This window comes from Budorcas taxicolor, chromosome 11 (assembly GCF_023091745.1).
Source record: "Budorcas taxicolor isolate Tak-1 chromosome 11, Takin1.1, whole genome shotgun sequence".
Classification (NCBI taxonomy): Eukaryota; Metazoa; Chordata; class Mammalia; order Artiodactyla; family Bovidae; genus Budorcas; species Budorcas taxicolor.
The window spans coordinates 93,028,806-93,051,681 of NC_068920.1; positions in this window are offsets into that span (position 1 = coordinate 93,028,806).

Below are 22,876 nucleotides of genomic sequence, written 5' to 3' on the forward strand. Positions count from 1 at the left end.
ACAAGCATCAATTCTTCAGCACTCGGCTTTATTTATAGTCCAACTATCACACAAGACTGAAGCAACAGCAGCAGCAGCAGTATCACATCCATACATGACTCCTGGAAAAACCATAGCCTTGACTAGACGGAACCTTGTCGGCAAAGTAATGTCTCTGCTTTTGAATATGCTGTCTAGGTTGGTCATAACTTTTCTTCCAAGGAGCAAGCCTCTTTTAATTTCATGGTTTCAGTCACCATCTGCAGTGATTTTGGAGGCATAAAAAATAAAATCAGCCACAGTTTCCACTGTTTCTCCATCTATTTTCCATGAAGTGATGGGACTGGATGCCATGATCTTAGTTTTCTGAATGTTGACTTTTAAGCCAACTTTTTCACTCTCCTCTTTCACTTTCATCAAGAGGTTCTTTAGTTCTTCACTTTCTGCCATAAAGGTGGTGTCATCTGCATATCTGACATTATTGATATTTCTCCCGGCAATCTTGATTCCAGTTTGTGCTTCATCCAGCCCAACGTTTCTCATTATGTACTCTTCATATATATTAAATAAGCAGGGTGATAATATACAGCCTTGACGTACTCCTGATGTTACTACATGTGTATACCCCCAACACAGAGAAGACATTTAGTAAGGTGGCTCAGATGGTAAAGAATCTGCCTGCAATGTGGGAAACCTGATTTCGTTCCCTGGACAGGAAGACCCCTTGGAGAAGGGAGTGGCTACCTACTCCTGTATTCTTGCCTGGAGAATTCCATGGACAGAGGAGCCTGGCAGGCTACTGTCCAAGGGGTTGCAAAGAGTCAGACATGACTGAGCAACTGAGCATGCATGAAACTAGTAGATAAAAGATTTTCTATGTCCAACAAGGTCAATTTGATGATTAAAGGTTGACATTATCTACAAATTCTCAGCTGTGTGTCAATGTTACAAATGTTACAAAGCTACTTACTGTATTATAAGATTTACCCATAAAGGAGGAAACTGTTCTTCTTCTACCCTTCAATGTTCTTTGGTGGTCTAATAATCAAATATACATGAGACACATTAACAGGAGAAAACAAGTTGAATTAACTATTATGGGGGAGGGTCACCCAATAAGAATATGAGATCCACAGGCAGTCAGGCAGTAGTAATTTATATGTCATCCTGAGCTAAAGATTAGGGGGTAAGGGTCTGCAACTTCAAAGGGAAGGAAGATCATTTACAGGGAGTTTGGAAAAACAAATATTTAGTAAAAAATACTTGCCATGCCAGGCAGGCAATGACATACATAGGAGACTTTGAACAAGCAGACCTTGCAGTTGCCCCTAGTCTGCCGCATCGCACTCATAATCTTTGAAGTTGTTTCTGCTGATAGTTCCATTCCTGGAATAGGTCCTCTGTCTGAGCTCTTTTAGGTAGTTAAGTGAAAGGTAAAAAGAAAAACCTCAAAAATCTTGAGTCCTTTGTTTCCTAAAAATAATCAACCTAAAATAATCCTTATGCCAAAGAGACCCATTTTTGGGTGGCAAAACTCTCCTCCCCTATATATGCAAAACAGGCTGCAAGTAACTATGATATTATTTTAAATAGAAATTGAAAAATTAAATAAATGTAATTATTATATCTTTACAATGAAATTGGAGGCCTTAACAATGTGTGTTCAGTTGTGTCCAGCTCTTTGCAGTCCCATGGACCGTAACCCACTAGGCTCCTCTGTCCATGAAACTTTTCAGGCAAGAATACTGGAGTGGATTGCCATTTCCTATTCCAGGGGATCTTTCTGACCCAGGGATCAAACCTATGTCTCTTGTGTCTCCTGCATTGGCAGGCAAATTCTTTACCAATAGTGCCAATTGGAAAGCCCAGCAAGTTAATGGGATTATATTCTATCATGTTTTGCAAATATATTATGAGATATTTTAATGAAACATGAAAAAACATAAAACCATATTTTAATAGTATCAGTGCTAATTATATTCCCTAGATGTAGCACAGACAAAATGCTTTAAACAATCTGCTAAAAGCTGTTAATATTATAAGCTAAAATTTTTCTCTAGTGACTATCAGTTGATTTATTACTTGGATGAATTTCATGTGGAATCAAATACAATTTTGTAAGGTTCCTCTCCATCAGTTTTCCTTCCCTTTGGCTAGTTTAAATGTACAGTTTTTATTTATAGATATAGATTCTTTAGATAATTAAAAAAAAACTGTAAATAGTTTTCTTTTCCTAGGTAATTTACCCCTACCACTAAGAGTAAATCTCAAAAGAGAATTGTGGCATAGAGAGATACTTTGGGTGTATATATGCCTCAGGTAGCAGAAGAATCCAGTACTTTTTCTTCTGGGTTAGCCTAACATGGTGTCACAGCTGATATTTTAAACATGATTCTGAGAATTGAGTTTTGTTCCCTCAGTGACACTAAGTCATACTTCCTCTTGAACGGCTATTTGTTTGTCTGGCTTATACATCTAACGCTTTTCTTTTTCCCACCTTCCATTCGTGAAGAGAATTTTCAAGATGCATTCAAGTCCAGAAATTCAAAATTATGGTTCCCAAAGCAAGTGTGACTCAGCCAGGTTGTGAATTAAGGCAATAAAGCAAATGCATATATTCAGCTTTTATTTTTATTCATTTCAAAAACGTTATTCCCTGGAATGGCCTTATGAGACAGATACCTCATAGTGATTTGCTTCAGCAAACTTCTTACCCATCTGGTGATCTCTAGAATGAAAACGAAACTGGCACAAGTGACAGAAACTCAGTTAACATAGAATAGGCCAATTTCCTTCCTGTCTTAGGTGCATACACTTTCTAAGGATTTGGGATGCTTTTACAACCTTCCAGCCTTCACATGTCCAACCTCTAACCTCAGTCCTTCAGATTTCAACTATGTTAGCCAACCAAAACTCCCATTTTACTTGCGTTCATAACTACCAATTCATCTACTTAATAGTACTTTTCATAGCTGTTTTTAAATAATAGTGTGTTTATTTATAGAATGTATGACTTTGCCACTAGGATGCTAACTACTAAGACAGAAATCTTCATTTCCACCTAGTAGCTAATATAGTGCCTTACTCTTTATAGATACTCAGCAAGCATAGATTAATGAATAAGTCTCATCTTTTTACCAGTTTGTGCAGTTTTTACATTAATTGATTTTAGAAAGTCATCTCCTCCAGATTTGCTTGTAGCATCCTGGTAATTCTTCCTGTGCCAATCAAGCCAGTTTTCCTTGATCTTTCTATTTAAAGACACAATCTCTCTGTGACTCTACCTCAGCATCATTTCTAAGTGTATTTGCACTGATACACTAAAAATAAAAAAAGATTAGTGTGACTCCAGACTGACTCAGACTCTGAGCACCAAAAAGGGAGGATCTATTATATCCTTACATTTCCAGAAAATAGTGTAAACTGAATTCTTATGAAATAAATGGATGAAGAAATGAACAAATGAAGGAAAAACATACATCAGAGCACTTCATGGTACTGCTTCCCACGTTATAAACATCTTGTATACTGTAGTATATCAGCTGATGACTAACAGAAGCTGACACTTATTTGATAGACCTATTCTAAACCATCCATCAGTTTAGGTAATATGTCAGTTCAGGTAACATGACACATTCTGCTCTATCAGTATAATATTCTGGGTTTCCCATGATACTATGCCTTTTAAAGCAGTTTCTGAGGAATGGCTTTTAGAAGTCAGGGGCATCCAATTTTAGCCTAATGGGATTAATGTGGCAAATCAATTGGTATTCACTTTTATTGAATGCTTATTGAATCCCACATGAGTTTTGAATTTCATGCTAAATACTGGGCATACAGAACTATAAAAAATGGTGCTGATCTACAGGGGTATGCAATGAGGAAGCATGAATGAAAAAAAAAATTACAAGGCCACACATGCTATGTGCAGATGAGTAGAAGTGACTAAAACTTCTCTTGGCATTCAGAGAACTAAGTCACTGTTTATGGAGGAGTTAGGAAAAGATTCATGAGGAATCTGAACTTAAATGGTGATATGAAAGATTCAGATCAAATACATGATATACAAAGGAGGAATCATGAACAAGGCTACAGGGGTTAGAATTCATATGCTATTCAAGCAACAGGCAAAAAATGGTGGAACCCTAATGATTAAACAGGCTGTGCTGGCTAGAATAGAGAATTGGAGTAAGTGAGTTATCTGTGGTGAATCTGAAGACACTATAGATGATTAGATAGTATATGACTGTCAGGGAAGGAAACTTTCCCTCTACCTTTGTAGATTGTTACTGGAGCCACGTGAATTAAACTAACAAAAAGATTAATATGGGAAACATAATTCAATGTTTATGAATGCTTTGCATGGATGGGAGTTCGCAGAAAAGTGAAACTCAAAACACTAGTTAGACTTAAGGGCTTGTATATCATTTTAATAAAGGAAAGAGACTTTGGGCATCAAGGGATGCTAAATCTTGGGAAAGTGACTAAGAAATACATGGAGCAACTAATGGAAGATAAATAAGGATTATTTTAGTTATCTTGGTGTCAGCTTTTTCTCTCTGATGATCAGAGTGTTAGACTCTCATCTTCTGGGCAGAGATGGGATACCTTCACAAGGGAAAAATTTAGACAATTCAGGGGAAGACAAAGACTTCTTCCCACATCTGCTGATTCTCAACTTCATTCAGCTCAAATTAATACTTCAGGCAAAGAGGCATGTATGGAGTGGCGTAGCCTAATCTCCTTCATGACCTTGGTCACCTAGTTATGGTTCTTGAACTTTATCTTTGTTGTTGTCACTGTTCAGTCACTGGATCATGTCCAACTCTTTGTAACCCAAAGGGCTGCAGCACAGCAGGCTTCCTGTCCTTCACTATCTCCTAGAGGTTGCTCAAACTCATGTCCATTTAGTTGATGATACCATCCAGCCATCTCATTCTCTGTCACCTCCGTCTCCTTCTGCCCTCAATCTTTCCCAGCATGAGTGTCTTCTCCAGTGAGTTGGCGTTTCTCATCAGGTGGCCAAAGTATTGGAGCTTCAGCTTCAGCATCAGTCCTTCCAATGAATATTCAAGGTTGATTTCCTTTAGGATTGACTGGTTTGATTTCCTTGCTGTCCAAGGGACTCTCAAAAGTCTTCTCTAGCTTTATTTTATGTGCAAACAACACCACTGAGAAAGTTGAACAGAACATATGCTATTTCTCACCCCTTCAACCTTTCCCAGCTTATCTATTATACTAGCTGATTTCTAAATATTCTCCTTTGCCCATATGATATAGAGGAGCTAAATCTCTGATCCATGCTCATCTCAGTCTCCCAAAAATTTGCTTGAGAGACACAGTCTCAACTTATCACCTCTGACCTTCAAATCTATTGATAAACCTTGTGGTCATATGTCTACTTCTGCCAACTGGTAAAAGAGATAGTAAGGGTAGGTATGGGGCTTCCCACGTGGCACAAGTGGTAAAGAATCTGACTGCGGATGCAGGAGACATAAAACTTGGGTTCGACCCTGGTTCAGGAAGATCCCCTGAAGGAAGGCATGGCAACCCACTCCAGTGGTGGAACACAAGAATTGGACACAACTGAAGAAACTTAGCACACACATTCACACAAGAGTAGGTATATAATGTAATGCAACTAGGGGAAAAAAAAATGGAACGTTTCAATTTTGAATATCCTATATAATAATATGTCTATCTGTGTCTCCTGTATGGGGAAACAAAGAAGTTGTTTGTGGGGAACAACTGTATGGGGAAACAAAGAAGTGAAACTATATTTGACAATTGCGCTCAACCTGTTACATCGTTCTGAAAATGTCATGAAATCCAAATTCCTCTTACCAATCTTAAGTGTTATGAAAGGAGTTTTATCTTTACCAATTCCTTGAACAATTATGATAGCTTTTATAATTATAGTCTGAGATAATACCAGCCTATTTGCAGACAAGATGAGATGAAATACCTTGACATCAGTTGCAGAAGCATCACATAATTCCATTAGGAACATTTAGATTGCCATAGCACCATCTGGATATCTCTTTGTTAAGGAGTTATTTTTCACAGATTAATGTACTTCATGATACATTTATTCACGGGTGAAGAGTTAGTTGATGAAAACAATGCGACTGTAACTTGCTGCTATTCTTTTATCTTCAAGCAAACATCAATGCCTCCTTTTTCAATACATCCTGGAGAGATTTTTAAACCTAATTGTAGGATTTTAGATTTCTGAGATGTTCATGCACAGCACAATTTCACTTTTTGTTTTTGATGAACATTTCTTGCTGGCGTGGAAGTGAAAAGAATCAGATTTTAGCATGAAAAGCACAGAAACAAAAGTTGTATCTGCCATAAAAAAGACTGTCTGAGGTGAATAGTATTAATCAGAAGGCACATCAACAAAGAAGCATCCAATTAAAAAGAACCAAGCAGGCTCAGTGAGTATAGAGTGATATCTTTTTCAAATCTGAGCTCCCAATCTAGTACCCTTAAATGTTTATTTGCATTTTAATTGCTTGAATAACAGTAGGATATTAGCAAAATTCCTCAGAAGGCAAATAGTCAAAAGACTCCGTTTAAGGCCTATAGATACTGATTCTCATTGCGGTACCACAGAATACTTTCTTTAATAGAATGCCTTTAGAAGGCAGACTCAATTTGTAATTCTGTGGCATATGCAGTGCTATTAACAGCTGTGTTTAGCACGGCTTTAGGATCCTTGAGACAAAGGCCTAGGGCCTCCTTTCTATATAATGGCCATAAAAGATTAAATTATATACTCATGCATGGAAATAATGTTAATAACCCTGTGGAATAATAATTCTTTACTTACATGGCTCCCTACCTTGAAATCTATATCATATAAAAAATGAACAATATTTTCATTAGTTGGAATATAAGCCAGTTGCAGTAACCAAGTTATTGTCAAACACTCTTTATACAGTAATAAGAGATTCTCAAAAATAAATGACCACTCCTAATCCCCCCAAAGCTGGAATAATATTTTGGTGTTCTATTTGTGTATATCCAAACACTTGGATCTAGGTGCTCAAATATCTGAAATGTCAAAAAGTGGAGCAACTGACACTTAGGAACATTTTATTTCCACTACAAAAAAATCAACATAATACTTGGGCAAAAATACTGCACAAAACACACTCTTTATGTAGGTTAATGTCATAAATACTAAATTGGATAAGAGAGATACATCTGTGAAAAATTAAGTACCTGGGAAGTAGATCACATGTACCAAATTTCATTGTTTTAATAATTTTTCTTTGGAGTGTCCTATGGTCCTTCGTATTTGTTGACCTACCATCAGATTGCTGTAATGAATAATTTATTGACTTTTTTTCCCTATCTTTCAAAAAGAGAAGAAAGGTATAAAGTGCAGGAAGGAATTTAGACAAAATTAATTCCAAGCACTCATGCATATTAAACTATAGACTCAGAGGTTGCATGTGTAGGTAGAAGCATCTGTGTGTTTACATGGCATTTATGTGTGTTCATAAGTATAGTAAATACATATATCCCCATCTAGATCCATATTCATTGCAAACTGAGGAAATTCAGAATAACGGACAAAGAACAAAGTGATTAGCTTTTGTCTTTCCACTGCTTGTTACTAAAATCAAAATAGCATCACTTCTGAACTGAAATACTATAAATAGCTTATAAGAAATAATAGCTAATATTTGTTGAGCACTTGCTAAGTGGCAGAAGTTGACCTAAATACTTTTAATGCAATCACTAATTAGGTCTTTATAACCATGCTATAAGGTAGGTACTATTGCTATTCTCTCTCTCTCTCTCTTTTTTTTTTTTTTTTTTTTGAGTAGGAAAACTAAAGCGCAGAAAGTTCATACAAACTTTTCAAAATTATAGGACAAATGATTTGTCAAAACAAGTAGTTTGTGCCAATTCCTTTCTCGTGATCACTATTTCACAGCATCCTGGTTGGAAGCATAATTGAATGCTGAAAGATTTTGGAGCAAGTGGCTAAATTAATAAAATCTACTGTATTTTGAGGCTTCTCTGGTGGCTCAGATGGTAAATAATCCACTTGCAGTGAAGGAGATCTTGGGTTGGGAAGATCCCCTGGAGAAAGGAATGACTATCTTCTCCAACATTCTTGCCTGGAGAACTGTATGGACAGAGAAGCCTAGTGGGCTGAGTCCATCCATGGGATTACAGAGTTAGACATGAAAGAGAAACTAACGCTGCACCTTAAATTTGCACCAAGAAATTTAATGCAATTTTCTATGTTTTTGTGTTATTAATGCACTGTTTCATGCTTCAAGGTTAATCCCACAAATAATCTTCAAGCTCCTTGAGAGCAGATATCAGCCACTTTGTTGTACATATTTGGAATACCACTGAACAGATAATATAATGCCACATATATGGCACGTTTGCAAGAAATGATCTTTTTTTGATAAACAAATAAAATATTTGAAACTCATTCTCACTTTATCTGATAAATTCTATTTCATAGTTTTCAGTGTTAGAAGATATAATATGCTTAGATATTCCAGTTTTGTCATTGAAAGTATAAAAAAACTCTATACTATTCCTGCACATGGATCATCTATTTTGGGCAGGAACTTCTATGTTGACAAGGAAATGTGGATTCCTGCTCAAATCTTATAGAAAGTATATTCAAAAGAAGGGTTCTTTTAGGTTGCTTCTTTACTTTCAGATCCTTTCTCCACTGTTCCCTGCTCTGTTCTGCTGCACTGCATGGGCTGATCCTGCAACCACACTTCCTAGGCACCCGCTTGCCCACTTGTTCTGAGTGAAGCTTCCTAAAATATGCAGACAGGAGACTAAAGAGTGAGAAGGCAGCCTTGGTATCTTAACCTGAAAGCAGCCCTCCCAAAGGTTTTAACTGTCACCAGATCACCCTGGTTTCTAAGATCTGCTAAGGTCTCTCTTCCGTTGTGTCCCAGCAGACCTAGGAGTGGCCACATCTTTTGCTTCTCTGTAGGTTACTTCCTGCTCCACCCACCCTGTCTTCTGTTTGGTCTATCTTTTCTATTACATGTGCAATGAATTAATACACTAAATTCCTCTTGTTTAAAACACCTGTAGTGATTTTATTTCTCTTATTAGACTCAGACTGATGTAAGATTTATTGTAGATTCATAGCATTTGGTAACTCATCAAACGTTTCTGTCATAACAGATTTGGTTCTATTATCATCCCTGGTATTCTTTATTTCCTACTTGATTTACTTATTTACATAGCATCATGAACTTGGTGTTGAAGATGACTCTTGAGAGTCCCTTCGACTGCAAGGAGATCCAATCAGTCCATTCTAAAGGAGATCTGCCCTGGGTGTTCTTTGGAAGGAATGATGCTAAAGCTGAAGCTCCAATACTTTGGCCACCTCATGAGAAGAGTTGACTCATTGGAAAAGACCCTGATGCTGGGAGGGATTGGGGCAGGAAGAAAAAGGGATGACAGAGGATAAGATGGCTGGATGGCATCACCGACTCGATGGACATGAGTCTGAGTGAACTCCGGGAGTTGGTGATGGGCAGGGAGGCCTGGCGTGCTGCGATTCATGGGGTCGCAAAGAGTGGGACACAACTGAGCGACTGAACTGAACTGATTGATTAACAAAATGATGAACTTTGGCATTTCAATAATTCTACATCAGAACTTATTGGAGAAAATATTTCATAGGTTCTCTGGTTACACACTTGAGACCAAGATCTGAATTGTAATTAAGCAATGCCAGTAGCCTGAAATGCAGGAGACCCGAGTTAGATCCTTGGGTCGGGAAGATTTTTTAAATTCTTGTGTAAAAAGTCATGTCTGTTTACAGGAAAAATGACCTTTGCCTCCATACTTATTACATTCACTGATTCACCAACAACCTCGTGTTCTGAAAGAAAAAGTTACTATAAAAAATGTTTAAAAAGTCTATGTGAGTTGTGCAATTGCTGATTTGTTTTTAAACCACAACTATATTCTATATGGAAAAAAATATCCACAAGAAATAGAAGTTTTAAGAGCAATTCCTTCTGTTAAAAATGTCGGTCAGAGGACATGCTTTATCTCCTTGAATTATTCTGTGATAGTAGTACATTTAAAAATAAAGGATGGCTTCTCAAGTGCCTGCCAACTAAGACAGTTAAGAGTGACTCTTGTATCTTTCCAAAGCAGTGACTATAAGAACCACAGTTTGTGCTGTCATCTGCCAGGATGCCAGGAAAGAAACAACCATGCTAAGGGTTATATACTATTGAAGTGTTAGTTGCTCAATTGTGCTTTTTTATGACTCCATGGACTGTAGCCCACCAGGCTCCTCTGTCCATGGAATTCTCCAGGCAAGAATACTGGAGTGGGGTGCCATTTCCCGCTCCAGGGGAAATTCCCTTCCCAGGGATCAAACTGGAGTTTTCTGAATTTCAGACAACTGGCATTGCTTAATTACAATTCAAATCTTGGTCCCTAGTGTGTAACCACAGAATCTACAAAATATTTTCTCTGATAAGTTCTGTTACAGGATTATTGAAATGCCAAAGTTTTATTTCCCCAATTAAATAGAGAAAATGCACAGTGTTATCCTCCTATGTTTTATTCATCTCTGATTCCCTACTGCATTGAGCAGTTTCCACATTAGCAGATTCTGAACGACAAAGGATGGAAAATGGTGCTAGAGGAGGCTTTGTTGTGGTGTCATTTTATTTTCTGGAATTAGTTAACAAGTCTTAATCCAGTAGTCAAAGATATTTTTGAGTACCTATTATACATACTATTCTAGTTATTATAGGAGATACAAAATCAATATACAAAAATTCTCTGCCCTTTAAGACTTCATAGGTGAAGAAGGTTAAAATGATCAAAATCAAAGTATGTTTATATGTGTGTATATATGTATATATAGAAATAAAATCATACAGTTTTAGTAGGTAGAGTAAGAAAGAAAAAAAATCATCTGAACTTCATGAACTCCAATCAGCAAGAATTTATGAAGGGTTCTCCTTTTTTGGCACTGCACTGCTTTGGCATACATTAAGTTTTAGAGGAAAAACATGGCATTTGAACCAGGCTGTAAATAATGGGTCTGTGAATCAGGTATGAAAGAGTAAGGGGTTAGCAAAGAACATTACAGGCAAGAGGTCTGGTATGAACAAGAAATGGCTGAGTTTGGTGACAAAGTGAACTTTGTAATTTGATGTTGAGCTATTCACTCTTTCCCCAAAGTTAATTTTATTTAAGTTTAATGAAGATATTGTTGGAACACAGAGATTACAAATACAAGACATGTCTTTATGCAATAAACATTATCAGTATCCCTTGTTTGATAACCCAGTGAAAGACTGGCTTTTCCTTTTACTTGATTCTGTAATTTATTTATGTCAATATAGATTCCAGGATGCTCATTTTTTACTTTGGAGTTAAGCTGATTATACTACATTTTAATTTTTTCACTCACGTCATTCCGGATTTGACCACTGGGCACTTTACAAGTTGGTTCTTTTATTTCTTTGACACATGCCAATCTTTTGTTTTTTGAATATTCCCTAACCTTCTGGTACTACAAGATGTTCCAGTATCCTTTTGTGTTTTCCCTGCTCTGACCTGTGAATCAACCATTGACCCAAGAATTCTTGGTGGATTTTATTTGAGAATGAATCTGGGTAGTGGGTAAGCTTATTGTCCCTCAGGTTCATTTCTTCCAGACACTCTCAGCAGGCAGAATAGATGATATATTTATGTATACTAACTCACATATCTACCTATTTCTGTAATTGTCTCTGTATCTATATCTCTGCATACATATTAAGCAAAATTTAAGACCATATGGATGTCTCTGATTCAAATTCAATAGCACAAAGTTTATTCCAGCCTTCCATTCTTGTTTATCTGTAGCTTTCGTCTCCAACAGTGAGAAATCTGACTCCTGCCATTTGCCATCTATTCACTCATTTGTTCTCCCTCACTATATGTATATAGTGGTTTCAGAATTGTTCATCTATATTTCTGTAAGAAACAGTTCTATCAACTAGAATACAAAGTTTCAGTTCAGTTCAGTTCAGTCACTCAGTCATGTCTGACTCTTTACTACTCCATGAATCACAGCATGCCAGACCTCCCTGTCCATCACCAACTCCCGGAGTTCACTCACACTCATGTCTATCGAGTTGGTGATGCCATCCAGCCATCTCATCCTCTGGCGTCTCCTTCTCCTCCTGCCCCCAATCCCTCCCAGCATCAGGGAATTTTCCAATGAGTCAGCTCTTCGCATGAGATTGCGAAAGTATTGGAGTTTCAGCTTCAGCATCAGTCCTTCCAATGAACACCCAGGACTGATCTCCTTTAGGATGGACTGGTTGGATCTCCTTGCAGTCCAAGGGACTCTCAAGAGTCTTCTCCAACATCACAGTTCAAAAGTATCAATTCTTCGGCACTCAGCTTTCTTCACAGTCCAACTCTCACATCCATACATGACCACTGGAAAAACCATAGTCTTGACTAGACGGACCTTTGTTGGCAATGTAATGTCTCTGCTTTTCAGTATGCTGTCTAAGTTGGTTGTAACTTTCCTCCCAAGGAGTAAGCGTCTTTTAATTTCATGGCTGCAATCACCATCTGCAGTGATTTTGGAGCCCCCACTAATAAAGTCTGACACTGTTTCCACTGTTTCCCAATTTACACCTGTACAATTCCTTTTGTTGATGATTTTATACTCTCCAGTTAAGACATCTTTTTCTGAAGTTACTTAGATCATCTTCTTTGGTTTGTTCTTATTTACTTTGCACATATTAAAGTTAACTCCTTTTATTTTATACTTCTATGAATAAATTCAGGTAACTATTATTCCAGTGACTTAAAGAGCAGTTTCTCCATCCCAAAAGTTCTCCATCCCATGTGTGTTCCCTTTTTATTGACGTCATCTAAGTAATCATCAGAAAATATCTACTGAGTGACCAGATGGGTATACTTCTTTAGTTTTCTAATGCCAATCTAAAATTTTCCCCCAAACTTTCCATCTTTTCCAAAAAGAAAAGATAAGTTCTTAGTATGATATGTAAGATTCTTTATGATCTGGTTTCTCACTCATTTATTCTCATCTAATTTCTTCCTACTGAATGACTCATCTTTGAATAAGGAAGTTAGTCACTCTTTTCTGAGTAATCACATAGCACCAAAAACAAACTTTTATTCTAGCATTCCTTGTATTAAATTGTAACCATTTATGTACATTTGCCGACAAAGGTCCATATAGTCAAAGCTAAGGTTTTTTCCAGAAATCATATACGGATGTGAGTTGAACCATAAGGAAGACTTAGCTTATGGTCCAAGAATTGGTGCTTTGGTCCAAGTCAAAGAATTGGTGCTTTCAAATTGTGGTGTTAGAGAAGACTCTTGAGAGTCCCTTGGACAGCAAGGAATCAAACTAGTCAATCCTAAAGGAAATCAACACTGAGTATTCATTAGAAGGACTGAGGCTGAAGCTGAAGCTCAAGCTCCAAAACTTTGGCCATCTGATGTAAGACCTGACTCATTGGAAAAGACCCTGATTCTAGGAAAGGTTGAGGGCAGGAGGAGAAGGAGGTGACAGAAGATGCAATGGTTGGGTGGCATCACTGACTCAATGGACATGAGTTTGAGCAATTTCCAGGAGATGGTGAAGGACAGGGAAGCCAGGTATGCTAAAGTGTATGGGGTCACAAAGAGTTGGACATGACTGAGTGACTGAACAACAACAACAATGATGTACATTTCTGTCTCCCCAACTTGAAATGAGTCTGCTTAGCTGATACCTGATGCTATTCATCTCTGTTTTCAGCAATTTGAACAGTTCCAGATATATAGTAAATCCTTGATGGTTGTTAGCCAGATGAAAAAGGATGTGAGTGAAGTAGTGTGTTGATTCTGGGGGTTGGCGGGGTTAAGTCAGAGACAAATGTATATATGATTATTGGGTCCCTAGTGAGCGGCTGTGACCCGGCGCACTAAGTGCAGCAAGAGGAGCTACTCAAGTCTGAGGTCAGGGGCGGTGGCCAGGCGGAGCTACCCCGAGTCCGAGATCAGTGGTGGCCGGGAAGAGACACCCGGCGTCCGAGGTCAGGGGAGGTGGCCAGGAGGAGCTACACCACCTCCAAGGTCAGCGGCGCCTGGGAGGAGACACCCTGAGTCCGAGGTCAGGGGCGGCAGCTGAGAAGAGCTACCCCATGTCTGAGGCCAGGGGTGGCTGGGAGAAGCCACCTCGCACCCACGGACAGGGGTGGTGGCCCTGAGGAGCCACCCCGAGCCCGAGGCCAGGGGCGGCTGCCAGGAAGACCAACCTAAAGAGCAGTGGCTAGAGGAGCTATCCCACGTTGAAGGTAAGGAAGGGCGGCTGTAAGGAGATACCCCTCCTCCAAGGTAAGGAGCAGCAGCTAGGCTTTGCTGGAGCAGCCATGAAGAGATACCCCACGACCAAGGTAAGAGAAACCCAAGTAAGATTGTAGGTGTTGCAAGAGGGCATCAGAAGTCAGATACACTGAAACCATACTCACAGAAAACTAGTCAATCTAATCACACTAGGACCACAGCCTTGTCTAACTCAATGAAACCAAGCCATGCCTGAGGGGCAACCCCAGATGGGCGGGTCATGATGGAGAGGTCTGACAGAATGTGGTCCACTGGAGAAGGGAATGGCAAGCCACTTCAGTATTCTTGCCTTGAAAACGCCAAGAACAGTATCAAAGGGAAAATGATAGGATACTGAAAGAGGAATGCCCCAGGTCATTAGGTGCCCAATATGCTTCTGGAGATTAGTGGAGAAATAATTCCAGAAAGAATGAAGGGATGGAGTCAAAGCAAAAACAATACCCAGCTGTGGATGTGACTGTTGATAGAAGCAAGATACGATGCTGTAAAGAGCAATACTGCATAGGAACCTGGAATGTCAGGTCCATGAATCAAGGCAAATTGGAAGTGGTCAAACAAGAGATGGCAAGGGTGAACGTCAACATTCAAGGAATCAGCGAACTAAAATGGACTGGGATGGGTGAATTTAACTCAGATGACCATTATATCTACTACTGTGGGCAGGAATCCCTCAGAAGAAATGGAGTAGCCATCATGGTCAACAAAAGAGTCCAAAATGCAGTACTTGGATGCAATCTCAAAAATGACAGAATGATCTCTCTTTGTCTCCAAGGCAAACCATTCAATATCACAGTAATCCAAGTCTATGCCCCAACCAGTAATGCTGAAGAAGCTGAAGTTGAGTGGTTCTATGAAGACCTACAAGACCTTTTAGAACTAACACCCAAAAAAGATGTCCTTTTCATTACAGAGCCTGAAATGCAAAAGTAGGAAGTCAAGAAACACTTGGAGTAACAGGGAAATTTGGCCTTGGAATACAGAATGAAGCAGGGCAAAGATTAATAGAGTTTTGCCAAAAAAATGCACTGGTCATACCAAATACCCTCTTCCAACAACACAAGAGCAGACTCTACACATGGACATCACCAGATGATCAACACCAAAATCAGATTGATTATATTCTTTGCAGCCAGAGATGGAGAAGCTCTATACAGTCAACAAAATCAAGACCAGGAGCTGACTGTGGCTCAGCTCATGAACTCCTTATTACCAAATTTAAACTTAAATTGAAGAAAGTAGGGAAAACTGCTAGACCATTCAGGTATGACCTAAATCAAATCCCTTATGATTATACAGTGGAAGTGAGAAATAGATTTAAGGGCCTAGATCTGATAGATAGAGTGCCTGATGAACTATGGAATGAGGTTCGTGACATTGTACAGGAGACAGGGATCAAGACCATCCCCATGGAAAAGAAATGCAAAAAAGCAAAATGGCTGTCTGGGGAGGCCTTACAAATAGCTGTGAAAAGAAGAGAGGCAAAAAGCCAAGGAGAAAAGGAAAGATATAAGCATCTGAATGCAGAGTTCCAGAGAATAGCAAGAAGAGATAAGAAAGCCTTCTTCAGCGATCAATGCAAAGAAATAGAGGAAAAGAACAGAATGGGAAAGACAAGAGATCTCTTCAAGAATATTAGAGACAGCAAGGGAACATTTCATGCAAAGATGGGCTCGATAAAGGACAGAAATGGTATGGACCTAACAGAAGCAGAAGATATTAAGAAGAGGTGGCAAGAATACACAGAAGAACTGTACAAAAAAGTTCTTCATGACCCAGATAATCATGATGGTGTGATCACTCACCTAGAGTCAGACATCCTGGAATGTGAAGTCAAGTGGGCCTTGGAAAGCATCGCTACGAAGAAAGCTAGTGGAGGTGATGGAATTCCAGTTGAGCTATATCAAATCCTGAAAGATGATGCTGTGAAAGTGCTGCACTCAATATGCCAGCAAATTTGGAAAACTCACCAGTGGCCACAGGACTGGAAAAGGTCAGTTTTCATTCCAATCCCAAAGAAAGGCAATGCCAAAGAATGCTCAAACTACCACACAATTGCACTCATCTCACATGCTAGTAAAGTAATGCTCAAAAATCTCCAAGCCAGGCTTCAACAATACGTGAACCGTGAACTTCCTAATGTTCAAGCTGGTTTTAGAAAGGGCAGAAGAACCATAGATCAAATTGCCAACATCCACTCAATCATGGAAAAATCAAGAGAGTTCCAGGAAAACATCTATTTCTGCTTTATTGACTATGCCAAAGCCTTTGACTGTGTGGATCACAATATACTGTGGAAAATTCTGAAAGAGATGGGAATACCAGACCACCTGACCTGCCTCTTGAGAAATCTGTATGCAGGTCAGGAAGCAACAGTTAAAACTGGACATGGAACAACAGACTAGTTCCAAATAACAAAAGGAGTACATCAAGGCTGTATGTTGTCACCCTGCTTATTTAACTTCTATGCAGAGTACATCATGAGTAACTCTGGACTGGAAGAAACACAAGCTGGAATCAAGATTGCCGGGAGAAATATCAATCACCTCAGATATGCAGATGACACCACCCTTATGGCAGAAAGTGAAGAGGAACTAAAAAGCCTCTTGATGAAAGTGAAAGTGGAGAGTGAAAAAGTTGGCCTAAAGCTCAACCTTCAGAAAACGAAGATCATGGCATCCGGTCCCATTACTTCATGGGAAATAGATGGGGAAACAGTGGAAACAACAGTGTCAGACTTTATTTTTTTGGGCTCCAAAATCACTGCAGATGGTGATTGCAGCCATGAAATTAAAAGACACTTAATCCTTGGAAGAAAAGTTATGACCAACCTAGATAGCATATTCAAAAGCAGAGACATTACTTTGCCGACTAAGGTCCATCTAGTCAAGGCTATGGTTTTTCCAGTGGTCATGTATGGATGTGAGATTTGGACTGTGAAGAAGGCTGAGCACCGAAGAATTGATGCGTTTGAACTGTGGTGTTGGAGAAGAGTCTTTAGAGTCCCTTGGACGGCAAGGAGATCCAACCAGTCCATTCTGAAAGAGATCAGCCCTTGGATTTCTTTGGAAGGAATGATGCTAAAGCTGAAGCTCCAGTACTTTGGCCACCTCATGCAAAGAGTTGACTCATTGGAAAAGACTTTGATGCTGGGAGGGATTGGGGGCAGGAGGAGAAGAGGACGACAGAGGATGAGATGGCTGGATGGCATCACGGACTCGATGGATGTGAGTCTGAGTGAACTCCGGGGTTGGACAGGTAGGCCTGGCGTGCTGCGATTCATGGGGTCGCAAAGAGTCGGACACGACTGAGTGACTTAACTGAACTGAACTGAGCTCCAAAAAACAAGGTTTCTGCAATGGACTTATGTCTCCACTAAATTTTTATGTTAAATTTCTAATCCCCACTATGGTGGTCTTTGAAGATGAGACTTTTTGGGAGTCAATTAAGTTTAGATTACTGCCCTTATGAAAAAGAGCAAGAGATCTAAGGTCTCTCTCTCTTGCAACCATGGGAGGATATAGCCAGAATGCAACAATCTGTGAACTAGAAAATGTGCCCTGTCTAGACCTCAAATCTGTTAGCATCTTGATCTTGGACTCCCCATTTTCCAAAACTGTAAGAAATGTATGTTTGTTTTTAAAATCATAGCATTTTGTTATAGTAGCCCAAAATGAATAAGAGAGTCTCTGAAGATGCAAATTATCAACACAAGTCAATAATGGTTATTTGGCAAATGAATGACTGCATAGAACATTTTTTAGAGTTCTGTTTTTGACTTTTAACCCTGTGAAAAATAAGAAAAAGGATGAGAAAATGTTAGTGTTCCCTATCTAATTTTTTTTCTGTTAGCCCTTTAAAAAGAGACAGCATGTAGACTGAGGGTTTGATAAAAGGCTTTTGTTAAAAATGTAGGAAAATCAAAGATGACTTTGTTCTGGGTAATCTGACAAGGAAAGAATAATGTTTGATTCTCAAGTTTATCAGATTCTGCTTCCCTGAATGAGATAAAGAAATTGAACCAAATACAAATTTTTCTCAGAGTTATGAGAGAGGCAGACAGTTAAAGAAAGAAAGAAAAAATATCCCCAGTTTTGCTGTAACAACTTTATGGAGGTGAGTTGGTGAGAATGAAGCCCATTCACCTAGATGGCAACTGATGGAGAAAGCTGATCAGGTTCCAGCCTGTGGCTGCTGCAAGTAACCTGACTCTCATTCATTTGCAGTAACACTGAAATCCAGCTCTATTTTGTGGACTAGTTGCTTGCCCAACCTCTTCCCCTCTGTCCCAGTTATGGAATTGAGCCACCTCTATCTCAAGTGGGAAAATATCTGGAGATTAAGTTTCCTTATACCATTCTGTGTACACAAAGATTACAGCAATTCTGATCACAGCTTTTAAATGTGTAGAATGAGTGACCAACTTGGTTAACAAACCTGCCTAAACCACGCAGAATTGAAACAGGTCATTTGAATGTGACCAGCTTGAAGGTGTCATTTGCACCAGAGGCACACACAAGAAGTAAAACAAATACCCAGAGGAAAGATCATTTTGGGATTAGATATCCAGGAAATTACTGTAAAGAAATGGTCAATTTTTAGCTGAGTCCTCAAGAGTGAGGGTGATGTTGAGTGAAGAGAATTTTTTTTTCCCCCTAGGAAAGAGAAACTGAATGGAGGTGAGATCATGCAAGTACATGTGGGTCATGGCTACCCTAATCTGAGAAGAATAATAAGTTAATAAAGGAGAACAAGTCATTAAAAGACTTAAAATATCATCTGAAAGCTTATGAAAGCATAGAGATCAAAATATTACTTAAAAAATAAACCTACAGAGAACCGGTCTCTCACAAAGGAAACACCCATGCTTATTCTCAGTTCAGTTCAGTTCAGTTCAGTCGCTCAGTTGTGTCCGACTCTTTGTGACCCCATGAATCGCAGCATGCCAGGCCTCCCTGTCCATCACCAACTCCTGGAATTCACTCAGACTCACGTCCATCGAGTGCGTGATGCCATCCAGCCATCTCATCCTCTGTTGTCCCCTTCTCCTCCTGCCCCCAATCCCTCCCAGCATCAGAGTCTTTTCCAATGAGTCAACTCTGCACATGAGGTGGCCAAAGTACTGGAGTTTCAGCTTTAGCATCATTCCTTCCAAAGAAATCCCAGGGCTAATCTCCTTCAGAATGGACTGGTTGGATCTCCTTACAGTCCAGGGACTCTCAAGAGTCTTCTCCAACACTGCAGTTCAAAAGCATCGATTCTTCAGTGCTCAGCTTTCACATCCATACATGACCACTGGAAAAGCCATAATCTCGACTAGACGGACCTTTGTTGGCAAAGTAATGTCTCTGCTTTTCAATATGCTATCTAGGTTGCTTATTCTGCTGTTGACTAAATCACAAACTAGCAAAGTCCAGGAGGTACTTTCTGGAAGACTCCCTCACTGCTGACCTCTAGTTTTTAAATTTTGCCTTGATTACGGTTTTGACACCATTGCATCCTTTGCTTGCTGACAAAGCCTCAGATACATTTTTCAGATTCAGGATACACTTTTTTTTGTTCAGACTAACAAAAATAAACCTGCTCCAAAAGCAAGGTCAGAGGCCCTTGACTCACCAGGGAAACTGAATCTCTTCCTTTTTTCTCAGTCTCTTCTCAAACACTTGTGCTGACTGACAATCTGGAAGATGTTTGCACATTCATGAATGCTTACCTCGAAATTGCAGTCTTCTGCAACTCTATGGTTTCCAAGAAAATTATATTGTTTCTAACGGCTTAGTCAAATGGTTTAATTGTTCTTCCATTTGACAGCTTCACTCCGTTTTCATTTTATGAGGCAATAAATGTTTCCTACTAGCTGGTTTTACTCAGCACATTTAGATGAACTATTTATTACTAAGCATATAATATATGGTAAGAATAAAAAATCCACATTTTTTTCTAAGATGTAACATGAAAATGTTTTAAAAAAAACTCACTGTGGCGTTTACCTTCTAATAACCACCTCTTAAAATTATTTTTCAGTTCATCATGTGTGGAAAGATTACGTGTGTTGTATTCCAAAGTTCATATGTGCGTTGTGGGTTGTGTATTAAAGTCCTGGTAAATATAATTATGAATACATCAAAGGCAGTTAAGCTACGTGGTTCTGATTAGGTATATTGTCAAACTGTATTAACAGCTGGCAGTATGGGGGAAAAATCCTCTGACTACTCAAGATTCAATTGACTGTACAACATTCTATTCTCTGAAACTGACAAATCATTTTGAGTAAAGCATTATATTTCATTACCTAAAACTCTGTTCTTTTCTTGATACACAGTGAGCTTCAACTAACACTGTGTACAATGACTAAGGCTGGCAGGTACATGTGTATCTAGTTTCATAATTATTCTCATTATTATTTTCATAAACAATAAGTACAGTCACCTAGAATCAGGCTTTCCCAGGGTCTCAGTACCTTGGCATCATTCACAAACCTGTTTCCATCTTTGCAGCTCTGATTTCCTTTAGGCCATAAGAACACCTGTCCTTGGTCCACACAATTGTGCAGCCAGCAGGCGGAGGGACACTTAGCACAATGGCTGGCTCAAAATATGCACTCAAGGTCTGTCTCTACAGAGTGCTGAGGTGGGGCACCTAGAAGAATCTGATCTTGAATTAAAACTCAAAGCATCTCACTCTCACCAGCACCCGCTTGCTGACTCTCTGGCCACAACAGTGAGCTTCCTGACTGTCTGACCATTACCAGCTCTCTGGCTGCACCTGCTTCTTGACCACTGCTGCTCCCTGACTACACCCTGCTCTTGGACTGCACTGCTCAGTGACTACATGCTGCTTCCTGATCACACTCTGCTCCTCACTATACTTGGCTCCCTAATGATGATCTATTTGTGAGGTACCTTACTCCCTATCCACACTCTGCTTTTTGCTTATACATACACTTTCCAATGACTATGTCCATTTCCAATGACTACTCCACCGTTCAGGGAGCGGTGACCCTGTACCAATCCCTGGCTAAATACCCTGCTACCAAATGCATTCTATTCCCTGCCAGCATTCTATAACCTGGATACATCCTGCTCCTTCACTATCCCTGAGTCCCTAACTACACTCTGCTGCTCAGTTACCCCTGCTACTATACTCTGTTTAGCAGTTTCCTTTGTCCACTCAGTTCCCTCATTCTGTCAAAAACACCCTCACCGCCTTCTTTCTTCCCGCTTAGGCCTGTGTTGTTGGCACATAACCTGACTCTCAAAACTGTCATTCTATAACACATATAATCCTTGTTTAATTCTGATCTTATCTAGTTTAGTGGTGGGTAGACAGTAAATAGTTTAGGCATTGTAGGTCATGAATTCTCTTTGGCAACCACTCAACTCTGGAGTTATTGTGCAAAAGCAGTCAAAGACAATATGAAAACAAATATTTGTGGCTGGGTCCCACAAAATAAACTCTTTTTATACAATCAGGCAGTGGGCAGGATTTGGTCCACGGAACTTAATTTGTCAGCCCGTGGTCTAGAGTATTTTTTAATCTCTGGTAGGGGACTTAGTTGGAGAAGGCAATGGCACCCCACTCCAGTACTCTTGCCTGGAAAATCCCATGGACAGAGGAGCCTGGTAGGCTGCAGTCCATGGGGTTGCTAAGCGTCAGGCATGACTAAGCGACTTCCCTTTCACTTTTCACTTTCATGCATTGGAGAAGGAAATGGCAACTCACTCCACTATTCTTGCCTGGAGAATCCCAGGGACAGAGGAGCCTAGTGGGCTGCTGTCTATGGGGTCACACAGAGTTGGACACGACTGAAGCGACTTAGCAGCAGCAGCAGCAGCAGCAGGGGACTTAGTACATTCTTATCACCATTTTTTACATTTTAACAGAAAGCAAAACCTTTCTTGTATTCTGCTTAAAAAGATGAAGGCAGATCAATAATTTATATAGGTTCAAGGCAAAAGCAAATGGGTGGGGACTTAAAATGATCTAATAGGAGTCTTTTATTTTTCAGATAAAATTAAATTATATTTATTTATCCATCCTAGTGTTTTGTTTCCTAAAGTAAACTCAGCTTAATGTTAGAAGAACTATTTTTTCCCAGACTCAGTAAAAGAAAAACCCTGAAACATCTAATAGTCTGTGAATGAGAGCTCACTTGCAAGTAATAGATGACCACATGTATAAGATCAGGTCAAGCCTCTGAAAAGGCAGCAGTGGTGTCACAGTGCTTTTTCCCACCTCTTAACAATACTTGTAATTCCACAGTTAATTAATTTGCAAGAATGTTTTGGACTTCCAAGGGAAACAAGTTAGGTAACCACAAGCCAGCTTACCAAATGTGTTTCACATCCTGTATAAAGTTTTAAGTTAAACAAGAAGAGAATATATGAATGCTTGATGTTGAATACTTGTGGACAAACTTTATATTTCTGATCAGGGGTTTATATCAATTGCAACTTTTGAACCAACTCTTTAATATAAATTCAGTCACATTATTCCCTAGCTATGA